Here is a 10031-nt window from a genome sequence, read left to right on the forward strand (position 1 = left end):
CACACACACACACACACACACACACACACACATATATATACAGAATATATACTATATATATATATATATATAACAAAACATAATACAAGTATCATCACCTATTTATCTAGTAAATTTTACCAGCTTTTACCAGCCAGCTGTGAACAGAATGACAGAGGCTAATATAGATAAAAATGCATAAATATATAAATACACACACCCAATATAGTGTTGGGAAGATTACTTTGGAAATGTAATAGGTTACAGATTAAAAGTTACCCTATCTAACATGTAATAAGTAGTGTAACTATTTCAATTACTAAAGTAATGTAACTGATTACATTTGATTCTCTAAATTTCTAATGTTTTCAACTGTTAATCATTTTCAAACCTATAAACCAGGCAGGGTTAATTTTACAGTACTCAACACTGATTAGTCCATCACTTGAATTAAGATAATAATTTAATTTTAAAGCACAGCTACCACAAAATAAGACTTACTTTGAGGTCATTCTGAGCATGAGGTTAAGTACAGATTTAAAACCAAAACAAGAAACAGTTTAGTAGCTGTTATACTGTTTTTTTTTTAATCAAATCTTTGCATACCGTAGTTATGACAGGAAACACTGGCATCTAACAATGCCTTGAAAAAAAAACAGTTAATCTTAAAAAAAATTAAGCATATGCATAAATCCAAATAGTAAATAAAATAGTTATTGCATAAGCATGTGTCCTATTCTGTGTCCTAAACTCCTGAAATGTTGGTGTCTCATTTTTTACAGCAGTGGCTGCAATTTATGAAAGGAATCAATTAAATCTGTATGTGGGTGTGTGAGAAAATATTCAGATGTAACCCCCTATGTGATCATTAACATTTTCATAAGTAACTAATTTAATTACACATTTTTTTATCAGTAACTGTAACTGATTACAGTTACATTTATTTTGTAATTAAATTACGTAATTTAGTTACATGTAACTAGTTACTCCACAACACTGTACATATATACATAAATACATACATCATATATACATTATAGACAATATGCACACACAGCAGCATCATACTGGGTGCTGTCACTGGCCTTCGACATCCCCAAGTCCTCTGTGCTTGACATTGTGCACAGAATGAGCAGGGCAGTGTTCAGGATTCTGAGGAGGCTGATTGCTTTCCCCACTGCGGATGACCTGGAGACAGTGGGAGCAGGTTTTGCTCAGCTGGCTGGATCTTCAACTTTAAATGTGGTAGCTGGAACAATAGATGGCTGTTACATCCGAATTGAACCACCAACAAATGAACTGAGCCCTGCCTTTGTGCCAGATGTTGTTGCGTGCTGTGCTGTGCGGTGCTCCACAACCTCTGTCTTCAGAACTGGGACATTGTTGATCCAGAAGTTGTGGAGGATCATGACGATGACCAACCTGAATCCCGAAACACAAAGCCAGCGCAGGAGAAAATGTGTGGGACAATCTGGCCACAAATGTGTCCACACCAGACAACTCTGTGCCTGGTCTTCAAGAGCATGATTACCTGTAAGACAATTTAACAGGTTAAGATTGCAAATCAGTTCATGTTCTCATATTGCTATTGTTTAAGCTAGTGTAAGTTAGTTAGTGTAAGTAAGAAATACATATTTATATTTATATATAATATAATTTATAAGCATGAATAAATACACATGTAAATATTTAAATTAATACATGTGTGTGTATTTATATACAAATTCACAGTACACACATATATGATATAAACAAACTTTTATTTCGGATGCGATTAATCAATTAGACATCACTACTTTTAAGACCTTTTAAGAACTTTTTAGCTGCAGGTCTAAGTTTAAACCAGAAATTCATATCACAGTTCTTTGAAATTCAAGCAACGTCACAAATGTCACTTGGGGGTTATATTTTTGGGGGCTCAATTTTACAAATGTATTACTTTATTCCTTGGATTTCCACTTTTTCCCCCACTCATTTTTGCTACCCCAATTTAAAGCCCTCATCTTATACACATACAGGGGAAGAAAAATATTTTTATATTGTTTTGAAGTTATATTTATGTATTTGAAGTTTTTTGAAACCTGTCTGTGAAAGTTACCTAACTGAAGCTGCTGAAGTTCATTTGCCTGACACTATTATAAAAATGTTAAGAAATGCACACGTGTCACCTGATCCACATATGCACAGATTCCTTTTTGCATGAGCAATTTATGATATATTAATGCAGAACAGAACATTTTTATTCGCAAACATGTCTGTATTTGTAAAACTCGCTGCACAATCATTTAATCCTGAATTCCACATACTCAAATTGAAAGGTATTTGTTTGTGGTTAGTAAGACACATGTATAAAATTTATGCAGTACATGGATAATTGTGCGTGCAGCTATTAATAATTTTGAGTCTAATATCATCCCATATGTTACTGCATGCAGGGATGGGCAGTATTTCAGACACATGTATTTAAAATATGTATTTGAAATACAAAATACTATTTTGTATTTGAAAGCCTTTGGCAAAAATCAAATGTAATTTGTATTTAAATACATTTAAGATTAGTATTTTTGTATTTTCACCCAAACAGTATTGGGTGAGTGACTTTTCTGGAATAAGATAAGGTGAGGATGTCATGGTCAATTGTACATGTTGATTAAAGTTAAAATAGTGCATCATTCAGATTTGCCGTCAGTTAACATGAAAGAATAAAAGAGCACTGACAAGGGGAAAAATAGCGTTAGCCAATCAGTTTTAATAGTTAATCGGTTGTTGTTTTTTATCAACTAGCTTGTCAAATGTGTTTAAAGCATTACTGCAGGTTAGGGCTGGGTGATATGACAATACATATCGTGGTGATGATATAAAGTGTGAATCGACGGACATTTTTCTAAATCGTTTAAATAGATAGGCCTGTTGGGGAAAGCAAATATATCCGTGCATCTTTTAGTGGGCAGGAATTATTCATTCATTCATTCATTCATTCATTCAAGCCTGGATGAATGAGTAATAGAATGTGATGTGCTTGGTGCAATTGCACTTATTATAAGTGTATATGTGTTTTATACTTCTATGGCTCTCAATAGATTCAGTGGTTGGAGTTGGGTTAATACTCGAAACAGTTTAGTAGCTGTTATACTGTTTTTTTTTTAATCAAATCTTTGCATACCGTAGTTATGACAGGAAACACTGGCATCTAACAATGCCTTGAAAAAAAAACAGTTAATCTTAAAAAAAATTAAGCATATGCATAAATCCAAATAGTAAATAAAATAGTTATTGCATAAGCATGTGTCCTATTCTGTGTCCTAAACTCCTGAAATGTTGGTGTCTCATTTTTTACAGCAGTGGCTGCAATTTATGAAAGGAATCAATTAAATCTGTATGTGGGTGTGTGAGAAAATATTCAGATGTAACCCCCTATGTGATCATTAACATTTTCATAAGTAACTAATTTAATTACACATTTTTTTATCAGTAACTGTAACTGATTACAGTTACATTTATTTTGTAATTAAATTACGTAATTTAGTTACATGTAACTAGTTACTCCACAACACTGTACATATATACATAAATACATACATCATATATACATTATAGACAATATGCACACACAGCAGCATCATACTGGGTGCTGTCACTGGCCTTCGACATCCCCAAGTCCTCTGTGCTTGACATTGTGCACAGAATGAGCAGGGCAGTGTTCAGGATTCTGAGGAGGCTGATTGCTTTCCCCACTGCGGATGACCTGGAGACAGTGGGAGCAGGTTTTGCTCAGCTGGCTGGATCTTCAACTTTAAATGTGGTAGCTGGAACAATAGATGGCTGTTACATCCGAATTGAACCACCAACAAATGAACTGAGCCCTGCCTTTGTGCCAGATGTTGTTGCGTGCTGTGCTGTGCGGTGCTCCACAACCTCTGTCTTCAGAACTGGGACATTGTTGATCCAGAAGTTGTGGAGGATCATGACGATGACCAACCTGAATCCCGAAACACAAAGCCAGCGCAGGAGAAAATGTGTGGGACAATCTGGCCACAAATGTGTCCACACCAGACAACTCTGTGCCTGGTCTTCAAGAGCATGATTACCTGTAAGACAATTTAACAGGTTAAGATTGCAAATCAGTTCATGTTCTCATATTGCTATTGTTTAAGCTAGTGTAAGTTAGTTAGTGTAAGTAAGAAATACATATTTATATTTATATATAATATAATTTATAAGCATGAATAAATACACATGTAAATATTTAAATTAATACATGTGTGTGTATTTATATACAAATTCACAGTACACACATATATGATATAAACAAACTTTTATTTCGGATGCGATTAATCAATTAGACATCACTACTTTTAAGACCTTTTAAGAACTTTTTAGCTGCAGGTCTAAGTTTAAACCAGAAATTCATATCACAGTTCTTTGAAATTCAAGCAACGTCACAAATGTCACTTGGGGGTTATATTTTTGGGGGCTCAATTTTACAAATGTATTACTTTATTCCTTGGATTTCCACTTTTTCCCCCACTCATTTTTGCTACCCCAATTTAAAGCCCTCATCTTATACACATACAGGGGAAGAAAAATATTTTTATATTGTTTTGAAGTTATATTTATGTATTTGAAGTTTTTTGAAACCTGTCTGTGAAAGTTACCTAACTGAAGCTGCTGAAGTTCATTTGCCTGACACTATTATAAAAATGTTAAGAAATGCACACGTGTCACCTGATCCACATATGCACAGATTCCTTTTTGCATGAGCAATTTATGATATATTAATGCAGAACAGAACATTTTTATTCGCAAACATGTCTGTATTTGTAAAACTCGCTGCACAATCATTTAATCCTGAATTCCACATACTCAAATTGAAAGGTATTTGTTTGTGGTTAGTAAGACACATGTATAAAATTTATGCAGTACATGGATAATTGTGCGTGCAGCTATTAATAATTTTGAGTCTAATATCATCCCATATGTTACTGCATGCAGGGATGGGCAGTATTTCAGACACATGTATTTAAAATATGTATTTGAAATACAAAATACTATTTTGTATTTGAAAGCCTTTGGCAAAAATCAAATGTAATTTGTATTTAAATACATTTAAGATTAGTATTTTTGTATTTTCACCCAAACAGTATTGGGTGAGTGACTTTTCTGGAATAAGATAAGGTGAGGATGTCATGGTCAATTGTACATGTTGATTAAAGTTAAAATAGTGCATCATTCAGATTTGCCGTCAGTTAACATGAAAGAATAAAAGAGCACTGACAAGGGGAAAAATAGCGTTAGCCAATCAGTTTTAATAGTTAATCGGTTGTTGTTTTTTATCAACTAGCTTGTCAAATGTGTTTAAAGCATTACTGCAGGTTAGGGCTGGGTGATATGACAATACATATCGTGGTGATGATATAAAGTGTGAATCGACGGACATTTTTCTAAATCGTTTAAATAGATAGGCCTGTTGGGGAAAGCAAATATATCCGTGCATCTTTTAGTGGGCAGGAATTATTCATTCATTCATTCATTCATTCATTCAAGCCTGGATGAATGAGTAATAGAATGTGATGTGCTTGGTGCAATTGCACTTATTATAAGTGTATATGTCTTTTATACTTCTATGGCTCTCAATAGATTCAGTGGTTGGAGTTGGGTTAATACTCGTCACGTCACTTTCACTTTCATTATATTTATGACTAACTATCAAATGATTAAGTAGTTAGAAACTAGTTGCTATGAATACAGGTGCCATCAGTTGTCTTCTTATGAATGACTTGTTTGTCATTGAGTTAGTGCTGCTGATGCAAAGTAGGCCCTTCCTTACCAAACACCATGTAACTAAATTAGGATACAATTATGAGTCATTCGCAAACTGTTAAACATTAAACTGTTGGTTACTTTAAAACTAACCTTCATCTGGGAAATCACAGGGATATGTGAATATTTGATCTGTTAACTGGATGCATAAGTCAGATTTATTGCATGACTCGGGCAGAGAAAAGCTGTTGCTATCAAACATTGTTCACAAACATCAGTGTATTGGTGAAGAGATAGATCAAATAGGCCAATTGATGGAAGGTTTGTGAAGAAATTTCATGCTCCCTTGTAAAAGTATTTTTTAGTATTTTTAAAATACAAAAATACAGTAGTTTATTTTGATACTTGGTGTGGCTGCTGTATTTTGTAGTTTATTTTGATACACTTAAAATTAAGGTATTTGGAATTTTATTTTAAAATACATTTTGATGTATCTTTGCCCACAGGGAAGTCGTGGCCTAATGGTTAGAGAGTCGGACTCGTAACCCAAAGTTTGCGGGTTCGAGTCTCGTACCGGCAGGGATTGTAGGTGGGGGGAGTGAATGTACAGCACTCTCTCCACCTTCAATACCACGACTGAAGTGCCCTTGAGCAAGGCACCGAACCCCCAACTGCTCCCCGGGCGCTGCAGCATAAATGGCTGCCCACTGCTCCGGGTGTGTGTTCACAGTGTGTGTGTGTTCACTGCTGTGTGTGTGCACTTAGGATGGGATAAATGCAGAGCACTAATTCCTAGTATGGGTCACCATACTTGGCCACATGTCACGTCACTTTCACTTTGACTTTCAACCCTGACTGCATGTTATCTCATTCTGATCCGTAATAATGATTAAACATCTTTTAACAGCAATTCACAAAATCGTCTCATCTGTTTACATCGTTTGAACCTTCAACAAGTAAGCCGCTTACTTGGATGATTTAAGTACAATTTAACCACACTGAACAACATTTTTCCTTGAAGAAGTACTTACACTTGAAAACAGCCGCTTTTAGGTGCATACCGCCACCTCCTGTGCTGGAGTATGAAGTGATTTTAGTCTAGGTATATATTATGATAACTATATTCTATTCTTAAGTCCACTATTCTTAATGAATTTTGAAATTGTCTTTATTATTTTACCAGATCCTTGTTTTGTGTTTAATATGTTGCAGATTGAAAATTCATTGCATCCTAAGTTCTGTAACTCTCTTTGTAGTTCATTCCTTTCCTGTTCATACCTCGGACAGAGTAACAACATGATCAACTGTTTCCTTAACTTGGCATGTTTCACATAATCCAGCACTGTGTTTTCCTATTAAATGAAGTGTAGAATTAAGATTTGTATGACCCATCCTTAGTCTTGTTAAAATGACCTGATCTTCTCTACTTAAGTTTAGTATCATTTTGCTTTGACTTACCCTGTTTTGTATATTATAAAAATGTCTTCCTGTTTTACATTCATTCCAATTCCCTTGCCATTTCCAATTGCAAGCTTCTTTAATTATACTTTTCCCCTCCATCCTGCTTAGTGAAACTGAAATAGTAGGAGTATTCAGATTAAGTGACTCTTTAGCCATTTTATCAACTTTTTCATTTCCTGGTATATCAACATGCGCTGGAACCCAAACAAAATTAACTATTATTCCAGCATGTCTTAATCTATACAATATATTCATTATTTCTATAAAGATATCATATCTAAGAGTTTGAAAAGTTTGAAGACTGTTAAGTGATGCCATTGAATCTGAACAAATCACCACCTTATTTGGCATCACTTCTTCTACCCAACTAAGTGCCATCTGAATTGCCACCATTTCGGCTGTGTATATTGAAGTCCCATCCGTTAACCTCCCATATTTTCCGATTTTAAATTCTGGAACATAGAATGTAGATCCAGTACGCCCTATTTCTGGGTTTCTTGAGCCATCAGTGTATATTGGCAGAAATGCATAATAAACTGTTCTGATATGTTCTGTTGAATAGCTTTTGATATTAATGTCAATCTGTCCTTTTTTAATACATTCATGAATTTGTAAATCAACTTCAGGTTGACTGAAAAACTAAGGAGGTATTGGGGAAATTGTAACTGTTGATGAAAATGTAATATTATTTAGAGACATTTTTGCAGCCCAATCCTTTACTTCCCATGCAAACCCTGTTCCTGTTAAGTTCATTGTCTCCCAACTCCCCTCTAATATTGATTTTGTAGGATGATCTGAATTATGCCCTTGTAAATTGATCCAGTAAGCAACAGATAATTTTTTACGTCTTAAATCTAATGGGGACTCTCCTGTTTCAACTTGCATTGCTGAGATTGGAGTTGTTTTAATTGCACCTGTTATACATCTCAAAGCTCGTGCTTGAATAAGATCTAACTTTTTAAGAAAACTGATTGATGCAGATCCATATATAACACATCCATAATCTAAAACAGATCGTAGAAGTGCACAGTATAAGGTGATCATTGATTGTTTATTTGCCCCCCATTCTTGGCCTACTATACATCTCATTAGATTTAGTACTTTACTACATTTCTTTTCAATGTTCTACTATTGATTTTGTAGGATGATCTGAATTATGCCCTTGATTCAGTAAGCAACAGATAATTTTTTACGTCTTAAATCTAATGGGGACTCTCCTGTTTCAACTTGCATTGCTGAGATTAGAGTTGTTTTAATTGCACCTGTAATACATCTCAAAGCTCGTGCTTGAATAAGATCTAACTTTTTAAGAAAACTGATTGATGCAGATCCATATATAACACATCCATAATCTAAAACAGATCGTAGAAGTGCACAGTATAAGGCGATCATTGATTGTTTATTTGCCCCCATTCTTGGCCTACTATACATCTCATTAGATTTAGTACTTAACTGCATTTCTTTTCAATGTGGTCAATATGGATTTTCCATGTTAATTTAGAATCAAACCATAGACCTAAATATTAAAGTTTTGTTACCCTTTCTAACGGTTGTTTATATAAATAAAGATTTTCTGCGATCCTTTTTTTTGTAAAAAAAACTGACAACAGGTTTTGGATATAGAGAATCTGTATCCCCATTCCACTGACCATTTCTCTACGGCCTCTATTGCTTCCTGAATTTTATGTACAATATATTTTACATTTTTCCCTCTCTTCCACATTGCTCCATCATCAGCATATAATGCTGTTGAAATTCCTGGATGAATTCCTTCAAACACATCATTGATCATTATGTTAAATAATATAGGACTTATAGCACTTCCCTGAGGAGTTCCGATTTCTACATTCACCATCTGAGATAATACACTACTCACCTTGACTTGAATCGTTTGATCAAATAAGACACTTAAAACCCAATTATAAAATCTTCCTACAATTCCAATTCTCTGCAACTTTAATAACACTCCTTCCCTCCACATCATATCATATGCCTTTTCAATGTCAAAGTATACTGCCACTAACACCTCTTTCATTGCTAATGCCTTCTTTACATCAGTTTCTAGTCTTAATAATGCATCTGAAGTAGATCTACCTGGTCGGAAGCCAAACTGATAGGGAGCTATTAATCCTCTGCTTTCCAACACATAATATAAGCGGTTAACAATCATTTTTTCCATCACTTTACAGAGGTTAGATGTCAAAGCAATTGGCCTATAATTTCCTGCTATTGAAGAATCTTTCCCTGGTTTGGGAATAGGAATTACGACAGCTTGTTTCCATGATAAAGGCAGTTGACCTTCTATCCATATTTTATTAAAAAGATCCAATATTGCTTTAAGTATCACTTCGTCCATTTGTTTAATCATATTATAGCAAACTCTATCTTTCCCTGGGGCGGTATTTCTAACTTTAATTAATACTCTTTTTAGTTCCCACATTTTAAAAGTGGCATCTAATGCTGTTAGACTATTAGGTTTTTTAATATAGATATCTTGATGTTGCTTTAAGATTTCTTCCCTCCTTCTCTTATAATTTTCTTCAAGATTATTTGTACTGTGAGCCTTTTGAAAGGTAAAGGCCAACAATTCAGCCTTTTCCTCTTCAGTCACTGCTTTTTCCCCTTCATCTATTAAAACTGGAATATTCTGATTTCTATAAACTCCAACCATCTTTTTAAGGACACTCCATACTTCTCTCAACTGAGTTTCACTACCTATTGTGTTACAAAATGATTGCCAATACCTTTTTTTGGCTTGCTTAATTATCTTCCTTGCCTGAGCCCGTTTCCTCTGATAAATTAGCACATTTGTAGGTATTAATGTTTTCCTA

This window comes from Sinocyclocheilus anshuiensis, unplaced genomic scaffold (genome assembly GCF_001515605.1).
Source record: "Sinocyclocheilus anshuiensis isolate Anshui unplaced genomic scaffold, SAMN03320099.WGS_v1.1 scaffold253, whole genome shotgun sequence".
Classification (NCBI taxonomy): Eukaryota; Metazoa; Chordata; class Actinopteri; order Cypriniformes; family Cyprinidae; genus Sinocyclocheilus; species Sinocyclocheilus anshuiensis.